The sequence below is a fragment of the Electrophorus electricus genome, chromosome 3, assembly GCF_041902795.1.
Source record: "Electrophorus electricus isolate QZ-2024a chromosome 3, ASM4190279v1, whole genome shotgun sequence".
Taxonomy (NCBI): Eukaryota; Metazoa; Chordata; class Actinopteri; order Gymnotiformes; family Gymnotidae; genus Electrophorus; species Electrophorus electricus.
In genome coordinates, this window is record NC_137499.1 from 10,023,190 (window position 1) to 10,045,631 (window position 22,442).

General features: G+C 42.2%; 16 non-coding genes across 16 annotated transcripts; 8 read left to right on the plus strand and 8 right to left on the minus strand.

Moving 5' to 3' along the window:
* The first annotated feature begins 5,340 nt into the window (after positions 1–5,340).
* Positions 5,341–5,414, plus strand: trnan-guu (transfer RNA asparagine (anticodon GUU)). The gene has a single exon. It is a non-coding gene; the product is annotated as a tRNA-Asn (tRNA).
* Positions 5,415–5,514: 100 nt separating this feature from the next.
* trnak-cuu (transfer RNA lysine (anticodon CUU)) lies at positions 5,515–5,587 on the minus strand. The gene has a single exon. It is a non-coding gene; the product is annotated as a tRNA-Lys (tRNA).
* Positions 5,588–7,705: 2,118 nt separating this feature from the next.
* Positions 7,706–7,779, plus strand: trnan-guu (transfer RNA asparagine (anticodon GUU)). Its single transcript has one exon. It is a non-coding gene; the product is annotated as a tRNA-Asn (tRNA).
* A 100-nt stretch (positions 7,780–7,879) lies between these two features.
* On the minus strand, positions 7,880–7,952 carry trnak-cuu (transfer RNA lysine (anticodon CUU)). The gene has a single exon. It is a non-coding gene; the product is annotated as a tRNA-Lys (tRNA).
* Positions 7,953–9,028: 1,076 nt separating this feature from the next.
* Positions 9,029–9,102, plus strand: trnan-guu (transfer RNA asparagine (anticodon GUU)). The gene has a single exon. It is a non-coding gene; the product is annotated as a tRNA-Asn (tRNA).
* A 100-nt stretch (positions 9,103–9,202) lies between these two features.
* trnak-cuu (transfer RNA lysine (anticodon CUU)) lies at positions 9,203–9,275 on the minus strand. The gene has a single exon. It is a non-coding gene; the product is annotated as a tRNA-Lys (tRNA).
* A 2,138-nt stretch (positions 9,276–11,413) lies between these two features.
* Positions 11,414–11,487, plus strand: trnan-guu (transfer RNA asparagine (anticodon GUU)). The gene has a single exon. It is a non-coding gene; the product is annotated as a tRNA-Asn (tRNA).
* Positions 11,488–11,587: 100 nt separating this feature from the next.
* On the minus strand, positions 11,588–11,660 carry trnak-cuu (transfer RNA lysine (anticodon CUU)). Its single transcript has one exon. It is a non-coding gene; the product is annotated as a tRNA-Lys (tRNA).
* Positions 11,661–14,298: 2,638 nt separating this feature from the next.
* On the plus strand, positions 14,299–14,372 carry trnan-guu (transfer RNA asparagine (anticodon GUU)). The gene has a single exon. It is a non-coding gene; the product is annotated as a tRNA-Asn (tRNA).
* A 100-nt stretch (positions 14,373–14,472) lies between these two features.
* On the minus strand, positions 14,473–14,545 carry trnak-cuu (transfer RNA lysine (anticodon CUU)). Its single transcript has one exon. It is a non-coding gene; the product is annotated as a tRNA-Lys (tRNA).
* A 1,078-nt stretch (positions 14,546–15,623) lies between these two features.
* Positions 15,624–15,697, plus strand: trnan-guu (transfer RNA asparagine (anticodon GUU)). Its single transcript has one exon. It is a non-coding gene; the product is annotated as a tRNA-Asn (tRNA).
* Positions 15,698–15,797: 100 nt separating this feature from the next.
* Positions 15,798–15,870, minus strand: trnak-cuu (transfer RNA lysine (anticodon CUU)). The gene has a single exon. It is a non-coding gene; the product is annotated as a tRNA-Lys (tRNA).
* A 1,596-nt stretch (positions 15,871–17,466) lies between these two features.
* trnan-guu (transfer RNA asparagine (anticodon GUU)) lies at positions 17,467–17,540 on the plus strand. The gene has a single exon. It is a non-coding gene; the product is annotated as a tRNA-Asn (tRNA).
* Positions 17,541–17,640: 100 nt separating this feature from the next.
* On the minus strand, positions 17,641–17,713 carry trnak-cuu (transfer RNA lysine (anticodon CUU)). The gene has a single exon. It is a non-coding gene; the product is annotated as a tRNA-Lys (tRNA).
* A 3,678-nt stretch (positions 17,714–21,391) lies between these two features.
* trnan-guu (transfer RNA asparagine (anticodon GUU)) lies at positions 21,392–21,465 on the plus strand. Its single transcript has one exon. It is a non-coding gene; the product is annotated as a tRNA-Asn (tRNA).
* Positions 21,466–21,565: 100 nt separating this feature from the next.
* Positions 21,566–21,638, minus strand: trnak-cuu (transfer RNA lysine (anticodon CUU)). Its single transcript has one exon. It is a non-coding gene; the product is annotated as a tRNA-Lys (tRNA).
* Positions 21,639–22,442: the final 804 nt, after the last annotated feature.

Consider the following 22,442-nt stretch of genomic DNA (forward strand, 5'->3'; position numbering starts at 1 on the left):
AGTTCCTCCTTTACATTTGCGAGCCAAAAGCGTCTTCTGTTAGTCCCTTTGTTGAGTGAATCCATTTTAACTGGGTGTTCAACGTCATTAGAACTGTATTTTTAAGAGGAGAAAGTCTAACCACACGTAATTCAGATAATCGATACAAATGGACGGAACATGCGTAAACAAGCTCATAATATAAGAAACCCAGGGCTGGTAATTATATATGATGGTGTTTCGTGGACAAAAAGACCAAATCTATGTATGAAGTTGGTCTTAATATTGCATCATTTGCTCTGCTGCTGGTTGCGACATACAAGAAACCCAACAAAAGGTCATTCAGAGAAGAGCAAGCAGAAAAGCGATATTGACCCTGATGCTCCTTTCTCGTTGCAGTGGCTCCTCGTTACACCAGAAGTCATCAAACAGGACAAGGTTGTGGGAATTTATTTTCATAGAAGTGGAAGAAATACTGGGACTTTGTTTTCTCTGTGATGCGATCGGTAAGCGCGCTCGGCTGTTAAGCGAAAGGATGATGGAGTTCCTCCTTTACATTTGCGAGCCAAAAGCGTCTTCTGTTAGTCCCTTTGTTGAGTGAATCCATTTTAACTGGGTGTTCAACGTCATTAGAACTGTATTTTTAAGAGGAGAAAGTCTAACCACACGTAATTCAGATAATCGATACAAATGGACGGAACATGCGTAAACAAGCTCATAATATAAGAAACCCAGGGCTGGTAATTATATATGATGGTGTTTCGTGGACAAAAAGACCAAATCTATGTATGAAGTTGGTCTTAATATTGCATCATTTGCTCTGCTGCTGGTTGCGACATACAAGAAACCCAACAAAAGGTCATTCAGAGAAGAGCAAGCAGAAAAGCGATATTGACCCTGATGCTCCTTTCTCGTTGCAGTGGCTCCTCGTTACACCAGAAGTCATCAAACAGGACAAGGTTGTGGGAATTTATTTTCATAGAAGTGGAAGAAATACTGGGACTCTCTTTTCTCTGTGATACGATCGGTAAGCGCGCTCGGCTGTTAAGCGAAAGGATAATGGAGTTCCTCCTTTACATTTGCGAGCCAAAAGCGTCTTCTGTTAGTCCCTTTGTTGAGTGAATCCATTTTAACTGGGTGTTCAACGTCATTAGAACTGTATTTTTAAGAGGAGAAAGTCTAACCACACGTAATTCAGATAATCGATACAAATGGACGGAACATGCGTAAACAAGCTCATAATATAAGAAACCCAGGGCTGGTAATTATATATGATGGTGTTTCGTGGACAAAAAGACCAAATCTATGTATGAAGTTGGTCTTAATATTGCATCATTTGCTCTGCTGCTGGTTGCGACATACAAGAAACCCAACAAAAGGTCATTCAGAGAAGAGCAAGCAGAAAAGCGATATTGACCCTGATGCTCCTTTCTCGTTGCAGTGGCTCCTCGTTACACCAGAAGTCATCAAACAGGACAAGGTTGTGTGAATTTATTTTCAGAGAAGTGGAAGAAATACTGGGACTCTTTTCTCTGTGATACGATCGGTAAGCGCGCTCGGCTGTTAAGCGAAAGGATAATGGAGTTCCTCCTTTACATTTGCGAGCCAAAAGCGTCTTCTGTTAGTCCCTTTGTTGAGTGAATCCATTTTAACTGGGTGTTCAACGTCATTAGAACTGTATTTTTAAGAGGAGAAAGTCTAACCACACGTAATTCAGATAATCGATACAAATGGACGGAACATGCGTAAACAAGCTCATAATATAAGAAACCCAGGGCTGGTAATTATATATGATGGTGTTTCGTGGACAAAAAGACCAAATCTATGTATGAAGTTGGTCTTAATATTGCATCATTTGCTCTGCTGCTGGTTGCGACATACAAGAAACCCAACAAAAGGTCATTCAGAGAAGAGCAAGCAGAAAAGCGATATTGACCCTGATGCTCCTTTCTCGTTGCAGTGGCTCCTCGTTACACCAGAAGTCATCAAACAGGACAAGGTTGTGGGAATTTATTTTCATAGGAGTGGAAGAAATACTGGGACTCTCTTTTCTCTGTGATACGATCGGTAAGCGCGCTCGGCTGTTAAGCGAAAGGATAATGGAGTTCCTCCTTTACATTTGCGAGCCAAAAGCGTCTTCTGTTAGTCCCTTTGTTGAGTGAATCCATTTTAACTGGGTGTTCAACGTCATTAGAACTGTATTTTTAAGAGGAGAAAGTCTAACCACACGTAATTCAGATAATCGATACAAATGGACGGAACATGCGTAAACAAGCTCATAATATAAGAAACCCAGGGCTGGTAATTATATATGATGGTGTTTCGTGGACAAAAAGACCAAATCTATGTATGAAGTTGGTCTTAATATTGCATCATTTGCTCTGCTGCTGGTTGCGACATACAAGAAACCCAACAAAAGGTCATTCAGAGAAGAGCAAGCAGAAAAGCGATATTGACCCTGATGCTGCTTTCTCTTTGCAGTGGCTCGTCGTTACTTCAAAAGCAATGGAACAGCAATCGCATCACAGAGAAAACAAAGTTGTGTGAATTTATTTTCAGAGAAGTGGAAGAAATACTGGGACTCTCTTTTCTCTGTGATACGATCGGTAAGCGCGCTCGGCTGTTAAGCGAAAGGATAATGGAGTTCCTCCTTTACATTTGCGAGCCAAAAGCGCCTTCTGTTAGTCCCTTTGTTGAGTGAATCCATTTTAACTGGGTGTTCAACGTCATTAGAACTGTATTTTTAAGAGGAGAAAGTCTAACCACACGTAATTCAGATAATCGATACAAATGGACGGAACATGCGTAAACAAGCTCATAATATAAGAAACCCAGGGCTGGTAATTATATATGATGGTGTTTCGTGGACAAAAAGACCAAATCTATGTATGAAGTTGGTCTTAATATTGCATCATTTGCTCTGCTGCTGGTTGCGACATACAAGAAACCCAACAAAAGGTCATTCAGAGAAGAGCAAGCAGAAAAGCGATATTGACCCTGATGCTCCTTTCTCGTTGCAGTGGCTCCTCGTTACACCAGAAGTCATCAAACAGGACAAGGTTGTGGGAATTTATTTTCATAGAAGTGGAAGAAATACTGGGACTCTCTTTTCTCTGTGATACGATCGGTAAGCGCGCTCGGCTGTTAAGCGAAAGGATAATGGAGTTCCTCCTTTACATTTGCGAGCCAAAAGCGTCTTCTGTTAGTCCCTTTGTTGAGTGAATCCATTTTAACTGGGTGTTCAACGTCATTAGAACTGTATTTTTAAGAGGAGAAAGTCTAACCACACGTAATTCAGATAATCGATACAAATGGACGGAACATGCGTAAACAAGCTCATAATATAAGAAACCCAGGGCTGGTAATTATATATGATGGTGTTTCGTGGACAAAAAGACCAAATCTATGTATGAAGTTGGTCTTAATATTGCATCATTTGCTCTGCTGCTGGTTGCGACATACAAGAAACCCAACAAAAGGTCATTCAGAGAAGAGCAAGCAGAAAAGCGATATTGACCCTGATGCTGCTTTCTCTTTGCAGTGGCTCGTCGTTACTTCAAAAGCAATGGAACAGCAATCGCATCACAGAGAAAACAAAGTTGTGTGAATTTATTTTCAGAGAAGTGGAAGAAATACTGGGACTCTCTTTTCTCTGTGATACGATCGGTAAGCGCGCTCGGCTGTTAAGCGAAAGGATAATGGAGTTCCTCCTTTACATTTGCGAGCCAAAAGCGTCTTCTGTTAGTCCCTTTGTTGAGTGAATCCATTTTAACTGGGTGTTCAACGTCATTAGAACTGTATTTTTAAGAGGAGAAAGTCTAACCACACGTAATTCAGATAATCGATACAAATGGACGGAACATGCGTAAACAAGCTCATAATATAAGAAACCCAGGGCTGGTAATTATATATGATGGTGTTTCGTGGACAAAAAGACCAAATCTATGTATGAAGTTGGTCTTAATATTGCATCATTTGCTCTGCTGCTGGTTGCGACATACAAGAAACCCAACAAAAGGTCATTCAGAGAAGAGCAAGCAGAAAAGCGATATTGACCCTGATGCTCCTTTCTCGTTGCAGTGGCTCCTCGTTACACCAGAAGTCATCAAACAGGACAAGGTTGTGGGAATTTATTTTCATAGAAGTGGAAGAAATACTGGGACTCTCTTTTCTCTGTGATACGATCGGTAAGCGCGCTCGGCTGTTAAGCGAAAGGATAATGGAGTTCCTCCTTTACATTTGCGAGCCAAAAGCATCTTCTGTTAGTCCCTTTGTTGAGTGAATCCATTTTAACTGGGTGTTCAACGTCATTAGAACTGTATTTTTAAGAGGAGAAAGTCTAACCACACGTAATTCAGATAATCGATACAAATGGACGGAACATGCGTAAACAAACTCATAATATAAGAAACCCAGGGCTGGTAATTATATATGATGGTGTTTCGTGGACAAAAAGACCAAATCTATGTATGAAGTTGGTCTTAATATTGCATCATTTGCTCTGCTGCTGGTTGCGACATACAAGAAACCCAACAAAAGGTCATTCAGAGAAGAGCAAGCAGAAAAGCGATATTGACCCTGATGCTGCTTTCTCTTTGCAGTGGCTCGTCGTTACTTCAAAAGCAATGGAACAGCAATCGCATCACAGAGAAAACAAAGTTGTGTGAATTTATTTTCAGAGAAGTGGAAGAAATACTGGGACTCTCTTTTCTCTGTGATACGATCGGTAAGCGCGCTCGGCTGTTAAGCGAAAGGATAATGGAGTTCCTCCTTTACATTTGCGAGCCAAAAGCGTCTTCTGTTAGTCCCTTTGTTGAGTGAATCCATTTTAACTGGGTGTTCAACGTCATTAGAACTGTATTTTTAAGAGGAGAAAGTCTAACCACACGTAATTCAGATAATCGATACAAATGGACGGAACATGCGTAAACAAGCTCATAATATAAGAAACCCAGGGCTGGTAATTATATATGATGGTGTTTCGTGGACAAAAAGACCAAATCTATGTATGAAGTTGGTCTTAATATTGCATCATTTGCTCTGCTGCTGGTTGCGACATACAAGAAACCCAACAAAAGGTCATTCAGAGAAGAGCAAGCAGAAAAGCGATATTGACCCTGATGCTCCTTTCTCGTTGCAGTGGCTCCTCGTTACACCAGAAGTCATCAAACAGGACAAGGTTGTGGGAATTTATTTTCATAGAAGTGGAAGAAATACTGGGACTTTGTTTTCTCTGTGATGCGATCGGTAAGCGCGCTCGGCTCTTAAGCGAAAGGATGATGGAGTTCCTCCTTTACATTTGGTCTTAATATTGCATCATTTGCTCAGCTGCTGGTGTGAACTGTATAAACAGTAACACATGTCTCTGTGGCGCAATAGGTTAGCGCGTTCGGCTGTTAACCGAAAGGATGGTGGTTCAAGCCCACCCAGGGACGCTGACCGGGTAGTTGCTGTGTTTTGTTTTTTCACTAGCAAAGTCTTAGATTGCTTGAAATAGTTCTACTCAACTCTGAAAGACAAAGAGAGATAACATCACACCCAACGTGGGGCTTTAACCCACGACCCTGAGATTAAGAGTCTCATGCTCTACCGACTGAGCTAGCCAGGCAACCGTACTCTGCTTTTTCACGCGTTTGCTCTCGCAGCCCATTAACGCTGATATGTTCAGCTGGACGTTAGCGATGCTTGCGGTGTGTTGCACAGAGTCAAGAAATTTAACATTAAAAGCATACTTAACCTGGTGCTCGCGCTCTGGTGATCTGCAGCTTGGGAGTCTCAAGTACCAATAACTCAGCTAACACCTGTTCCATTCATGTGCCTAATAATGGAGTGCCTCCTTCTAAGATTTTAACCCCTTTCATTTACACTTGGGAGTGTAAAGCAGTAGAAAAGGGATATTGACCCTGATGCTGCTTTCTCTTTGCAGTGGCTCGTCGTTACTTCAAAAGCAATGGAACAGCAATCGCATCACAGAGAAAACAAAGTTGTGTGAATTTATTTTCAGAGAAGTGGAAGAAATACTGGGACTCTCTTTTCTCTGTGATACGATCGGTAAGCGCGCTCGGCTGTTAAGCGAAAGGATAATGGAGTTCCTCCTTTACATTTGCGAGCCAAAAGCGTCTTCTGTTAGTCCCTTTGTTGAGTGAATCCATTTTAACTGGGTGTTCAACGTCATTAGAACTGTATTTTTAAGAGGAGAAAGTCTAACCACACGTAATTCAGATAATCGATACAAATGGACGGAACATGCGTAAACAAGCTCATAATATAAGAAACCCAGGGCTGGTAATTATATATGATGGTGTTTCGTGGACAAAAAGACCAAATCTATGTATGAAGTTGGTCTTAATATTGCATCATTTGCTCTGCTGCTGGTTGCGACATACAAGAAACCCAACAAAAGGTCATTCAGAGAAGAGCAAGCAGAAAAGCGATATTGACCCTGATGCTCCTTTCTCGTTGCAGTGGCTCCTCGTTACACCAGAAGTCATCAAACAGGACAAGGTTGTGGGAATTTATTTTCATAGAAGTGGAAGAAATACTGGGACTCTCTTTTCTCTGTGATACGATCGGTAAGCGCGCTCGGCTGTTAAGCGAAAGGATAATGGAGTTCCTCCTTTACATTTGCGAGCCAAAAGCGTCTTCTGTTAGTCCCTTTGTTGAGTGAATCCATTTTAACTGGGTGTTCAACGTCATTAGAACTGTATTTTTAAGAGGAGAAAGTCTAACCACACGTAATTCAGATAATCGATACAAATGGACGGAACATGCGTAAACAAGCTCATAATATAAGAAACCCAGGGCTGGTAATTATATATGATGGTGTTTCGTGGACAAAAAGACCAAATCTATGTATGAAGTTGGTCTTAATATTGCATCATTTGCTCTGCTGCTGGTTGCGACATACAAGAAACCCAACAAAAGGTCATTCAGAGAAGAGCAAGCAGAAAAGCGATATTGACCCTGATGCTCCTTTCTCGTTGCAGTGGCTCCTCGTTACACCAGAAGTCATCAAACAGGACAAGGTTGTGTGAATTTATTTTCAGAGAAGTGGAAGAAATACTGGGACTCTTTTCTCTGTGATACGATCGGTAAGCGCGCTCGGCTGTTAAGCGAAAGGATAATGGAGTTCCTCCTTTACATTTGCGAGCCAAAAGCGTCTTCTGTTAGTCCCTTTGTTGAGTGAATCCATTTTAACTGGGTGTTCAACGTCATTAGAACTGTATTTTTAAGAGGAGAAAGTCTAACCACACGTAATTCAGATAATCGATACAAATGGACGGAACATGCGTAAACAAGCTCATAATATAAGAAACCCAGGGCTGGTAATTATATATGATGGTGTTTCGTGGACAAAAAGACCAAATCTATGTATGAAGTTGGTCTTAATATTGCATCATTTGCTCTGCTGCTGGTTGCGACATACAAGAAACCCAACAAAAGGTCATTCAGAGAAGAGCAAGCAGAAAAGCGATATTGACCCTGATGCTCCTTTCTCGTTGCAGTGGCTCCTCGTTACACCAGAAGTCATCAAACAGGACAAGGTTGTGGGAATTTATTTTCATAGGAGTGGAAGAAATACTGGGACTCTCTTTTCTCTGTGATACGATCGGTAAGCGCGCTCGGCTGTTAAGCGAAAGGATGATGGAGTTCCTCCTTTACATTTGGTCTTAATATTGCATCATTTGCTCAGCTGCTGGCATGAACTGTATAAACAGAAACACATGTCTCTGTGGCGCAATAGGTTAGCGCGTTCGGCTGTTAACCGAAAGGATGGTGGTTCAAGCCCACCCAGGGATGCTGACCGGGTAGTTGCTGTGTTTTGTTTTTTCACTAGCAAAGTCTTAGATTGCTTGAAATAGTTCTACTCAACTCTGAAAGACAAAGAGAGATAACATCACGCCCAACGTGGGGCTTGAACCCACGACCCTGAGATTAAGAGTCTCATGCTCTACCGACTGAGCTAGCCAGGCAACCGTACTCTGCTTTTTCACGCGTTTGCTCTCGCAGCCCATTAACGCTGATATGTTCAGCTGGACGTTAGCGATGCTTGCGGTGTGTTGCACAGAGTCAAGAAATTTAACATTAAAAGCATACTTAACCTGGTGCTCGCGCTCTGGTGATCTGCAGCTTGGGAGTCTCAAGTACCAATAACTCAGCTAACACCTGTTCCATTCATGTGCCTAATAATGGAGTGCCTCCTTCTAAGATTTTAACCCCTTTCATTTACACTTGGGAGTGTAAAGCAGTAGAAAAGGGATATTGACCCTGATGCTGCTTTCTCTTTGCAGTGGCTCGTCGTTACTTCAAAAGCAATGGAACAGCAATCGCATCACAGAGAAAACAAAGTTGTGTGAATTTATTTTCAGAGAAGTGGAAGAAATACTGGGACTCTTTTCTCTGTGATACGATCGGTAAGCGCGCTCGGCTGTTAAGCGAAAGGATAATGGAGTTCCTCCTTTACATTTGCGAGCCAAAAGCGTCTTCTGTTAGTCCCTTTGTTGAGTGAATCCATTTTAACTGGGTGTTCAACGTCATTAGAACTGTATTTTTAAGAGGAGAAAGTCTAACCACACGTAATTCAGATAATCGATACAAATGGACGGAACATGCGTAAACAAGCTCATAATATAAGAAACCCAGGGCTGGTAATTATATATGATGGTGTTTCGTGGACAAAAAGACCAAATCTATGTATGAAGTTGGTCTTAATATTGCATCATTTGCTCTGCTGCTGGTTGCGACATACAAGAAACCCAACAAAAGGTCATTCAGAGAAGAGCAAGCAGAAAAGCGATATTGACCCTGATGCTCCTTTCTCGTTGCAGTGGCTCCTCGTTACACCAGAAGTCATCAAACAGGACAAGGTTGTGGGAATTTATTTTCATAGGAGTGGAAGAAATACTGGGACTCTCTTTTCTCTGTGATATGATCGGTAAGCGCGCTCGGCTGTTAAGCGAAAGGATGATGGAGTTCCTCCTTTACATTTGGTCTTAATATTGCATCATTTGCTCAGCTGCTGGCATGAACTGTATAAACAGAAACACATGTCTCTGTGGCGCAATAGGTTAGCGCGTTCGGCTGTTAACCGAAAGGATGGTGGTTCAAGCCCACCCAGGGATGCTGACCGGGTAGTTGCTGTGTTTTGTTTTTTCACTAGCAAAGTCTTAGATTGCTTGAAATAGTTCCACTCAACTCTGAAAGACAAAGAGAGATAACATCACGCCCAACGTGGGGCTTGAACCCACGACCCTGAGATTAAGAGTCTCATGCTCTACCGACTGAGCTAGCCAGGCAACCGTACTCTGCTTTTTCACGCGTTTGCTCTCGCAGCCCATTAACGCTGATATGTTCAGCTGGACGTTAGCGATGCTTGCGGTGTGTTGCACAGAGTCAAGAAATTTAACATTAAAAGCATACTTAACCTGGTGCTCGCGCTCTGGTGATCTGCAGCTTGGGAGTCTCAAGTACCAATAACTCAGCTAACACCTGTTCCATTCATGTGCCTAATAATGGAGTGCCTCCTTCTAAGATTTTAACCCCTTTCATTTACACTTGGGAGTGTAAAGCAGTAGAAAAGGGATATTGACCCTGATGCTGCTTTCTCTTTGCAGTGGCTCGTCGTTACTTCAAAAGCAATGGAACAGCAATCGCATCACAGAGAAAACAAAGTTGTGTGAATTTATTTTCAGAGAAGTGGAAGAAATACTGGGACTCTCTTTTCTCTGTGATACGATCGGTAAGCGCGCTCGGCTGTTAAGCGAAAGGATAATGGAGTTCCTCCTTTACATTTGCGAGCCAAAAGCGTCTTCTGTTAGTCCCTTTGTTGAGTGAATCCATTTTAACTGGGTGTTCAACGTCATTAGAACTGTATTTTTAAGAGGAGAAAGTCTAACCACACGTAATTCAGATAATCGATACAAATGGACGGAACATGCGTAAACAAGCTCATAATATAAGAAACCCAGGGCTGGTAATTATATATGATGGTGTTTCGTGGACAAAAAGACCAAATCTATGTATGAAGTTGGTCTTAATATTGCATCATTTGCTCTGCTGCTGGTTGCGACATACAAGAAACCCAACAAAAGGTCATTCAGAGAAGAGCAAGCAGAAAAGCGATATTGACCCTGATGCTCCTTTCTCGTTGCAGTGGCTCCTCGTTACACCAGAAGTCATCAAACAGGACAAGGTTGTGGGAATTTATTTTCATAGAAGTGGAAGAAATACTGGGACTCTCTTTTCTCTGTGATACGATCGGTAAGCGCGCTCGGCTGTTAAGCGAAAGGATAATGGAGTTCCTCCTTTACATTTGCGAGCCAAAAGCGTCTTCTGTTAGTCCCTTTGTTGAGTGAATCCATTTTAACTGGGTGTTCAACGTCATTAGAACTGTATTTTTAAGAGGAGAAAGTCTAACCACACGTAATTCAGATAATCGATACAAATGGACGGAACATGCGTAAACAAGCTCATAATATAAGAAACCCAGGGCTGGTAATTATATATGATGGTGTTTCGTGGACAAAAAGACCAAATCTATGTATGAAGTTGGTCTTAATATTGCATCATTTGCTCTGCTGCTGGTTGCGACATACAAGAAACCCAACAAAAGGTCATTCAGAGAAGAGCAAGCAGAAAAGCGATATTGACCCTGATGCTGCTTTCTCTTTGCAGTGGCTCGTCGTTACTTCAAAAGCAATGGAACAGCAATCGCATCACAGAGAAAACAAAGTTGTGTGAATTTATTTTCAGAGAAGTGGAAGAAATACTGGGACTCTCTTTTCTCTGTGATACGATCGGTAAGCGCGCTCGGCTGTTAAGCGAAAGGATAATGGAGTTCCTCCTTTACATTTGCGAGCCAAAAGCGTCTTCTGTTAGTCCCTTTGTTGAGTGAATCCATTTTAACTGGGTGTTCAACGTCATTAGAACTGTATTTTTAAGAGGAGAAAGTCTAACCACACGTAATTCAGATAATCGATACAAATGGACGGAACATGCGTAAACAAGCTCATAATATAAGAAACCCAGGGCTGGTAATTATATATGATGGTGTTTCGTGGACAAAAAGACCAAATCTATGTATGAAGTTGGTCTTAATATTGCATCATTTGCTCTGCTGCTGGTTGCGACATACAAGAAACCCAACAAAAGGTCATTCAGAGAAGAGCAAGCAGAAAAGCGATATTGACCCTGATGCTCCTTTCTCGTTGCAGTGGCTCCTCGTTACACCAGAAGTCATCAAACAGGACAAGGTTGTGGGAATTTATTTTCATAGAAGTGGAAGAAATACTGGGACTTTGTTTTCTCTGTGATGCGATCGGTAAGCGCGCTCGGCTCTTAAGCGAAAGGATGATGGAGTTCCTCCTTTACATTTGGTCTTAATATTGCATCATTTGCTCAGCTGCTGGCGTGAACTGTATAAACAGTAACACATGTCTCTGTGGCGCAATAGGTTAGTGCGTTCGGCTGTTAACCGAAAGGATGGTGGTTCAAGCCCACCCAGGGACGCTGACCGGGTAGTTGCTGTGTTTTGTTTTTTCACTAGCAAAGTCTTAGATTGCTTGAAATAGTTCTACTCAACTCTGAAAGACAAAGAGAGATAACATCACGCCCAACGTGGGGCTTGAACCCACGACCCTGAGATTAAGAGTCTCATGCTCTACCGACTGAGCTAGCCAGGCAACCGTACTCTGCTTTTTCACGCGTTTGCTCTCGCAGCCCATTAACGCTGATATGTTCAGCTGGACGTTAGCGATGCTTGCGGTGTGTTGCACAGAGTCAAGAAATTTAACATTAAAAGCATACTTAACCTGGTGCTCGCGCTCTGGTGATCTGCAGCTTGGGAGTCTCAAGTACCAATAACTCAGCTAACACCTGTTCCATTCATGTGCCTAATAATGGAGTGCCTCCTTCTAAGATTTTAACCCCTTTCATTTACACTTGGGAGTGTAAAGCAGTAGAAAAGGGATATTGACCCTGATGCTGCTTTCTCTTTGCAGTGGCTCGTCGTTACTTCAAAAGCAATGGAACAGCAATCGCATCACAGAGAAAACAAAGTTGTGTGAATTTATTTTCAGAGAAGTGGAAGAAATACTGGGACTCTCTTTTCTCTGTGATACGATCGGTAAGCGCGCTCGGCTGTTAAGCGAAAGGATAATGGAGTTCCTCTACATTTGCGAGCCAAAAGCGTCTTCTGTTAGTCCCTTTGTTGAGTGAATCCATTTTAACTGGGTGTTCAACGTCATTAGAACTGTATTTTTAAGAGGAGAAAGTCTAACCACACGTAATTCAGATAATCGATACAAATGGACGGAACATGCGTAAACAAGCTCATAATATAAGAAACCCAGGGCTGGTAATTATATATGATGGTGTTTCGTGGACAAAAAGACCAAATCTATGTATGAAGTTGGTCTTAATATTGCATCATTTGCTCTGCTGCTGGTTGCGACATACAAGAAACCCAACAAAAGGTCATTCAGAGAAGAGCAAGCAGAAAAGCGATATTGACCCTGATGCTCCTTTCTCGTTGCAGTGGCTCCTCGTTACACCAGAAGTCATCAAACAGGACAAGGTTGTGGGAATTTATTTTCATAGGAGTGGAAGAAATACTGGGACTCTCTTTTCTCTGTGATACGATCGGTAAGCGCGCTCGGCTGTTAAGCGAAAGGATAATGGAGTTCCTCCTTTACATTTGCGAGCCAAAAGCGTCTTCTGTTAGTCCCTTTGTTGAGTGAATCCATTTTAACTGGGTGTTCAACGTCATTAGAACTGTATTTTTAAGAGGAGAAAGTCTAACCACACGTAATTCAGATAATCGATACAAATGGACGGAACATGCGTAAACAAGCTCATAATATAAGAAACCCAGGGCTGGTAATTATATATGATGGTGTTTCGTGGACAAAAAGACCAAATCTATGTATGAAGTTGGTCTTAATATTGCATCATTTGCTCTGCTGCTGGTTGCGACATACAAGAAACCCAACAAAAGGTCATTCAGAGAAGAGCAAGCAGAAAAGCGATATTGACCCTGATGCTCCTTTCTCGTTGCAGTGGCTCCTCGTTACACCAGAAGTCATCAATCAGGACAAGGTTGTGGGAATTTATTTTCATAGAAGTGGAAGAAATACTGGGACTTTGTTTTCTCTGTGATGCGATCGGTAAGCGCGCTCGGCTGTTAAGCGAAAGGATGATGGAGTTCCTCCTTTACATTTGCGAGCCAAAAGCGTCTTCTGTTAGTCCCTTTGTTGAGTGAATCCATTTTAACTGGGTGTTCAACGTCATTAGAACTGTATTTTTAAGAGGAGAAAGTCTAACCACACGTAATTCAGATAATCGATACAAATGGACGGAACATGCGTAAACAAGCTCATAATATAAGAAACCCAGGGCTGGTAATTATATATGATGGTGTTTCGTGGACAAAAAGACCAAATCTATGTATGAAGTTGGTCTTAATATTGCATCATTTGCTCTGCTGCTGGTTGCGACATACAAGAAACCCAACAAAAGGTCATTCAGAGAAGAGCAAGCAGAAAAGCGATATTGACCCTGATGCTCCTTTCTCGTTGCAGTGGCTCCTCGTTACACCAGAAGTCATCAAACAGGACAAGGTTGTGGGAATTTATTTTCATAGAAGTGGAAGAAATACTGGGACTCTCTTTTCTTTGTGATACGATCGGTAAGCGCGCTCGGCTGTTAAGCGAAAGGATAATGGAGTTCCTCCTTTACATTTGCGAGCCAAAAGCGTCTTCTGTTAGTCCCTTTGTTGAGTGAATCCATTTTAACTGGGTGTTCAACGTCATTAGAACTGTATTTTTAAGAGGAGAAAGTCTAACCACACGTAATTCAGATAATCGATACAAATGGACGGAACATGCGTAAACAAGCTCATAATATAAGAAACCCAGGGCTGGTAATTATATATGATGGTGTTTCGTGGACAAAAAGACCAAATCTATGTATGAAGTTGGTCTTAATATTGCATCATTTGCTCTGCTGCTGGTTGCGACATACAAGAAACCCAACAAAAGGTCATTCAGAGAAGAGCAAGCAGAAAAGCGATATTGACCCTGATGCTCCTTTCTCGTTGCAGTGGCTCCTCGTTACACCAGAAGTCATCAAACAGGACAAGGTTGTGGGAATTTATTTTCATAGAAGTGGAAGAAATACTGGGACTTTGTTTTCTCTGTGATGCGATCGGTAAGCGCGCTCGGCTCTTAAGCGAAAGGATGATGGAGTTCCTCCTTTACATTTGGTCTTAATATTGCATCATTTGCTCAGCTGCTGGCGTGAACTGTATAAACAGTAACACATGTCTCTGTGGCGCAATAGGTTAGCGCGTTTGGCTGTTAACCGAAAGGATGGTGGTTCAAGCCCACCCAGGGACGCTGACCGGGTAGTTGCTGTGTTTTGTTTTTTCACTAGCAAAGTCTTAGATTGCTTGAAATAGTTCTACTCAACTCTGAAAGACAAAGAGAGATAACATCACGCCCAACGTGGGGCTTGAACCCACGACCCTGAGATTAAGAGTCTCATGCTCTACCGACTGAGCTAGCCAGGCAACCGTACTCTGCTTTTTCACGCGTTTGCTCTCGCAGCCCATTAACGCTGATATGTTCAGCTGGACGTTAGCGATGCTTGCGGTGTGTTGCACAGAGTCAAGAAATTTAACATTAAAAGCATACTTAACCTGGTGCTCGCGCTCTGGTGATCTGCAGCTTGGGAGTCTCAAGTACCAATAACTCAGCTAACACCTGTTCCATTCATGTGCCTAATAATGGAGTGCCTCCTTCTAAGATTTTAACCCCTTTCATTTACACTTGGGAGTGTAAAGCAGTAGAAAAGGGATATTGACCCTGATGCTGCTTTCTCTTTGCAGTGGCTCGTCGTTACTTCAAAAGCAATGGAACAGCAATCGCATCACAGAGAAAACAAAGTTGTGTGAATTTATTTTCAGAGAAGTGGAAGAAATACTGGGACTCTCTTTTCTCTGTGATACGATGGGTAAGCGCGCTCGGCTGTTAAGCGAAAGGATAATGGAGTTCCTCCTTTACATTTGCGAGCCAAAAGCGTCTTCTGTTAGTCCCTTTGTTGAGTGAATCCATTTTAACTGGGTGTTCAACGTCATTAGAACTGTATTTTTAAGAGGAGAAAGTCTAACCACACGTAATTCAGATAATCGATACAAATGGACGGAACATGCGTAAACAAGCTCATAATATAAGAAACCCAGGGCTGGTAATTATATATGATGGTGTTTCGTGGACAAAAAGACCAAATCTATGTATGAAGTTGGTCTTAATATTGCATCATTTGCTCTGCTGCTGGTTGCGACATACAAGAAACCCAACAAAAGGTCATTCAGAGAAGAGCAAGCAGAAAAGCGATATTGACCCTGATGCTCCTTTCTCGTTGCAGTGGCTCCTCGTTACACCAGAAGTCATCAAACAGGACAAGGTTGTGGGAATTTATTTTCATAGAAGTGGAAGAAATACTGGGACTTTGTTTTCTCTGTGATGCGATCGGTAAGCGCGCTCGGCTCTTAAGCGAAAGGATGATGGAGTTCCTCCTTTACATTTGGTCTTAATATTGCATCATTTGCTCAGCTGCTGGCGTGAACTGTATAAACAGTAACACATGTCTCTGTGGCGCAATAGGTTAGCGTGTTCGGCTGTTAACCGAAAGGATGGTGGTTCAAGCCCACCCAGGGACGCTGACCGGGTAGTTGCTGTGTTTTGTTTTTTCACTAGCAAAGTCTTAGATTGCTTGAAATAGTTCTACTCAACTCTGAAAGACAAAGAGAGATAACATCACGCCCAACGTGGGGCTTGAACCCACGACCCTGAGATTAAGAGTCTCATGCTCTACCGACTGAGCTAGCCAGGCAACCGTACTCTGCTTTTTCACGCGTTTGCTCTCGCAGCCCATTAACGCTGATATGTTCAGCTGGACGTTAGCGATGCTTGCGGTGTGTTGCACAGAGTCAAGAAATTTAACATTAAAAGCATACTTAACCTGGTGCTCGCGCTCTGGTGATCTGCAGCTTGGGAGTCTCAAGTACCAATAACTCAGCTAACACCTGTTCCATTCATGTGCCTAATAATGGAGTGCCTCCTTCTAAGATTTTAACCCCTTTCATTTACACTTGGGAGTGTAAAGCAGTAGAAAAGGGATATTGACCCTGATGCTGCTTTCTCTTTGCAGTGGCTCGTCGTTACTTCAAAAGCAATGGAACAGCAATCGCATCACAGAGAAAACAAAGTTGTGTGAATTTATTTTCAGAGAAGTGGAAGAAATACTGGGACTCTCTTTTCTCTGTGATACGATCGGTAAGCGCGCTCGGCTGTTAAGCGAAAGGATAATGGAGTTCCTCTACATTTGCGAGCCAAAAGCGTCTTCTGTTAGTCCCTTTGTTGAGTGAATCCATTTTAACTGGGTGTTCAACGTCATTAGAACTGTATTTTTAAGAGGAGAAAGTCTAACCACACGTAATTCAGATAATCGATACAAATGGACGGAACATGCGTAAACAAGCTCATAATATAAGAAACCCAGGACTGGTAATTATATATGATGGTGTTTCGTGGACAAAAAGACCAAATCTATGTATGAAGTTGGTCTTAATATTGCATCATTTGCTCTGCTGCTGGTTGCGACATACAAGAAACCCAACAAAAGGTCATTCAGAGAAGAGCAAGCAGAAAAGCGATATTGACCCTGATGCTCCTTTCTCGTTGCAGTGGCTCCTCGTTACACCAGAAGTCATCAAACAGGACAAGGTTGTGGGAATTTATTTTCATAGGAGTGGAAGAAATACTGGGACTCTCTTTTCTCTGTGATACGATCGGTAAGCGCGCTCGGCTGTTAAGCGAAAGGATAATGGAGTTCCTCCTTTACATTTGCGAGCCAAAAGCGTCTTCTGTTAGTCCCTTTGTTGAGTGAATCCATTTTAACTGGGTGTTCAACGTCATTAGAACTGTATTTTTAAGAGGAGAAAGTCTAACCACACGTAATTCAGATAATCGATACAAATGGACGGAACATGCGTAAACAAGCTCATAATATAAGAAACCCAGGGCTGGTAATTATATATGATGGTGTTTCGTGGACAAAAAGACCAAATCTATGTATGAAGTTGGTCTTAATATTGCATCATTTGCTCTGCTGCTGGTTGCGACATACAAGAAACCCAACAAAAGGTCATTCAGAGAAGAGCAAGCAGAAAAGCGATATTGACCCTGATGCTCCTTTCTCGTTGCAGTGGCTCCTCGTTACACCAGAAGTCATCAAACAGGACAAGGTTGTGGGAATTTATTTTCATAGAAGTGGAAGAAATACTGGGACTTTGTTTTCTCTGTGATGCGATCGGTAAGCGCGCTCGGCTCTTAAGCGAAAGGATGATGGAGTTCCTCCTTTACATTTGGTCTTAATATTGCATCATTTGCTCAGCTGCTGGCGTGAACTGTATAAACAGTAACACATGTCTCTGTGGCGCAATAGGTTAGCGCGTTGGGCTGTTAACCGAAAGGATGGTGGTTCAAGCCCACCCAGGGACGCTGACCGGGTAGTTGCTGTGTTTTGTTTTTTCACTAGCAAAGTCTTAGATTGCTTGAAATAGTTCTACTCAACTCTGAAAGACAAAGAGAGATAACATCACGCCCAACGTGGGGCTTGAACCCACGACCCTGAGATTAAGAGTCTCATGCTCTACCGACTGAGCTAGCCAGGCAACCGTACTCTGCTTTTTCACGCGTTTGCTCTCGCAGCCCATTAACGCTGATATGTTCAGCTGGACGTTAGCGATGCTTGCGGTGTGTTGCACAGAGTCAAGAAATTTAACATTAAAAGCATACTTAACCTGGTGCTCGCGCTCTGGTGATCTGCAGCTTGGGAGTCTCAAGTACCAATAACTCAGCTAACACCTGTTCCATTCATGTGCCTAATAATGGAGTGCCTCCTTCTAAGATTTTAACCCCTTTCATTTACACTTGGGAGTGTAAAGCAGTAGAAAAGGGATATTGACCCTGATGCTGCTTTCTCTTTGCAGTGGCTCGTCGTTACTTCAAAAGCAATGGAACAGCAATCGCATCACAGAGAAAACAAAGTTGTGTGAATTTATTTTCAGAGAAGTGGAAGAAATACTGGGACTCTCTTTTCTCTGTGATACGATCGGTAAGCGCGCTCGGCTGTTAAGCGAAAGGATAATGGAGTTCCTCTACATTTGCGAGCCAAAAGCGTCTTCTGTTAGTCCCTTTGTTGAGTGAATCCATTTTAACTGGGTGTTCAACGTCATTAGAACTGTATTTTTAAGAGGAGAAAGTCTAACCACACGTAATTCAGATAATCGATACAAATGGACGGAACATGCGTAAACAAGCTCATAATATAAGAAACCCAGGACTGGTAATTATATATGATGGTGTTTCGTGGACAAAAAGACCAAATCTATGTATGAAGTTGGTCTTAATATTGCATCATTTGCTCTGCTGCTGGTTGCGACATACAAGAAACCCAACAAAAGGTCATTCAGAGAAGAGCAAGCAGAAAAGCGATATTGACCCTGATGCTCCTTTCTCGTTGCAGTGGCTCCTCGTTACACCAGAAGTCATCAATCAGGACAAGGTTGTGGGAATTTATTTTCATAGAAGTGGAAGAAATACTGGGACTTTGTTTTCTCTGTGATGCGATCGGTAAGCGCGCTCGGCTGTTAAGCGAAAGGATGATGGAGTTCCTCCTTTACATTTGCGAGCCAAAAGCGTCTTCTGTTAGTCCCTTTGTTGAGTGAATCCATTTTAACTGGGTGTTCAACGTCATTAGAACTGTATTTTTAAGAGGAGAAAGTCTAACCACACGTAATTCAGATAATCGATACAAATGGACGGAACATGCGTAAACAAGCTCATAATATAAGAAACCCAGGGCTGGTAATTATATATGATGGTGTTTCGTGGACAAAAAGACCAAATCTATGTATGAAGTTGGTCTTAATATTGCATCATTTGCTCTGCTGCTGGTTGCGACATACAAGAAACCCAACAAAAGGTCATTCAGAGAAGAGCAAGCAGAAAAGCGATATTGACCCTGATGCTCCTTTCTCGTTGCAGTGGCTCCTCGTTACACCAGAAGTCATCAAACAGGACAAGGTTGTGGGAATTTATTTTCATAGAAGTGGAAGAAATACTGGGACTCTCTTTTCTCTGTGATACGATCGGTAAGCGCGCTCGGCTGTTAAGCGAAAGGATAATGGAGTTCCTCCTTTACATTTGCGAGCCAAAAGCGTCTTCTGTTAGTCCCTTTGTTGAGTGAATCCATTTTAACTGGGTGTTCAACGTCATTAGAACTGTATTTTTAAGAGGAGAAAGTCTAACCACACGTAATTCAGATAATCGATACAAATGGACGGAACATGCGTAAACAAGCTCATAATATAAGAAACCCAGGGCTGGTAATTATATATGATGGTGTTTCGTGGACAAAAAGACCAAATCTATGTATGAAGTTGGTCTTAATATTGCATCATTTGCTCTGCTGCTGGTTGCGACATACAAGAAACCCAACAAAAGGTCATTCAGAGAAGAGCAAGCAGAAAAGCGATATTGACCCTGATGCTCCTTTCTCGTTGCAGTGGCTCCTCGTTACACCAGAAGTCATCAAACAGGACAAGGTTGTGTGAATTTATTTTCAGAGAAGTGGAAGAAATACTGGGACTCTTTTCTCTGTGATACGATCGGTAAGCGCGCTCGGCTGTTAAGCGAAAGGATAATGGAGTTCCTCCTTTACATTTGCGAGCCAAAAGCGTCTTCTGTTAGTCCCTTTGTTGAGTGAATCCATTTTAACTGGGTGTTCAACGTCATTAGAACTGTATTTTTAAGAGGAGAAAGTCTAACCACACGTAATTCAGATAATCGATACAAATGGACGGAACATGCGTAAACAAGCTCATAATATAAGAAACCCAGGGCTGGTAATTATATATGATGGTGTTTCGTGGACAAAAAGACCAAATCTATGTATGAAGTTGGTCTTAATATTGCATCATTTGCTCTGCTGCTGGTTGCGACATACAAGAAACCCAACAAAAGGTCATTCAGAGAAGAGCAAGCAGAAAAGCGATATTGACCCTGATGCTCCTTTCTCGTTGCAGTGGCTCCTCGTTACACCAGAAGTCATCAAACAGGACAAGGTTGTGGGAATTTATTTTCATAGGAGTGGAAGAAATACTGGGACTCTCTTTTCTCTGTGATACGATCGGTAAGCGCGCTCGGCTGTTAAGCGAAAGGATAATGGAGTTCCTCCTTTACATTTGCGAGCCAAAAGCGTCTTCTGTTAGTCCCTTTGTTGAGTGAATCCATTTTAACTGGGTGTTCAACGTCATTAGAACTGTATTTTTAAGAGGAGAAAGTCTAACCACACGTAATTCAGATAATCGATACAAATGGACGGAACATGCGTAAACAAGCTCATAATATAAGAAACCCAGGGCTGGTAATTATATATGATGGTGTTTCGTGGACAAAAAGACCAAATCTATGTATGAAGTTGGTCTTAATATTGCATCATTTGCTCTGCTGCTGGTTGCGACATACAAGAAACCCAACAAAAGGTCATTCAGAGAAGAGCAAGCAGAAAAGCGATATTGACCCTGATGCTCCTTTCTCGTTGCAGTGGCTCCTCGTTACACCAGAAGTCATCAATCAGGACAAGGTTGTGGGAATTTATTTTCATAGAAGTGGAAGAAATACTGGGACTTTGTTTTCTCTGTGATGCGATCGGTAAGCGCGCTCGGCTGTTAAGCGAAAGGATGATGGAGTTCCTCCTTTACATTTGCGAGCCAAAAGCGTCTTCTGTTAGTCCCTTTGTTGAGTGAATCCATTTTAACTGGGTGTTCAACGTCATTAGAACTGTATTTTTAAGAGGAGAAAGTCTAACCACACGTAATTCAGATAATCGATACAAATGGACGGAACATGCGTAAACAAGCTCATAATATAAGAAACCCAGGGCTGGTAATTATATATGATGGTGTTTCGTGGACAAAAAGACCAAATCTATGTATGAAGTTGGTCTTAATATTGCATCATTTGCTCTGCTGCTGGTTGCGACATACAAGAAACCCAACAAAAGGTCATTCAGAGAAGAGCAAGCAGAAAAGCGATATTGACCCTGATGCTCCTTTCTCGTTGCAGTGGCTCCTCGTTACACCAGAAGTCATCAAACAGGACAAGGTTGTGGGAATTTATTTTCATAGAAGTGGAAGAAATACTGGGACTTTGTTTTCTCTGTGATGCGATCGGTAAGCGCGCTCGGCTCTTAAGCGAAAGGATGATGGAGTTCCTCCTTTACATTTGGTCTTAATATTGCATCATTTGCTCAGCTGCTGGCGTGAACTGTATAAACAGTAACACATGTCTCTGTGGCGCAATAGGTTAGCGTGTTCGGCTGTTAACCGAAAGGATGGTGGTTCAAGCCCACCCAGGGACGCTGACCGGGTAGTTGCTGTGTTTTGTTTTTTCACTAGCAAAGTCTTAGATTGCTTGAAATAGTTCTACTCAACTCTGAAAGACAAAGAGAGATAACATCACGCCCAACGTGGGGCTTGAACCCACGACCCTGAGATTAAGAGTCTCATGCTCTACCGACTGAGCTAGCCAGGCAACCGTACTCTGCTTTTTCACGCGTTTGCTCTCGCAGCCCATTAACGCTGATATGTTCAGCTGGACGTTAGCGATGCTTGCGGTGTGTTGCACAGAGTCAAGAAATTTAACATTAAAAGCATACTTAACCTGGTGCTCGCGCTCTGGTGATCTGCAGCTTGGGAGTCTCAAGTACCAATAACTCAGCTAACACCTGTTCCATTCATGTGCCTAATAATGGAGTGCCTCCTTCTAAGATTTTAACCCCTTTCATTTACACTTGGGAGTGTAAAGCAGTAGAAAAGGGATATTGACCCTGATGCTGCTTTCTCTTTGCAGTGGCTCGTCGTTACTTCAAAAGCAATGGAACAGCAATCGCATCACAGAGAAAACAAAGTTGTGTGAATTTATTTTCAGAGAAGTGGAAGAAATACTGGGACTCTCTTTTCTCTGTGATACGATCGGTAAGCGCGCTCGGCTGTTAAGCGAAAGGATAATGGAGTTCCTCCTTTACATTTGCGAGCCAAAAGCGTCTTCTGTTAGTCCCTTTGTTGAGTGAATCCATTTTAACTGGGTGTTCAACGTCATTAGAACTGTATTTTTAAGAGGAGAAAGTCTAACCACACGTAATTCAGATAATCGATACAAATGGACGGAACATGCGTAAACAAGCTCATAATATAAGAAACCCAGGGCTGGTAATTATATATGATGGTGTTTCGTGGACAAAAAGACCAAATCTATGTATGAAGTTGGTCTTAATATTGCATCATTTGCTCTGCTGCTGGTTGCGACATACAAGAAACCCAACAAAAGGTCATTCAG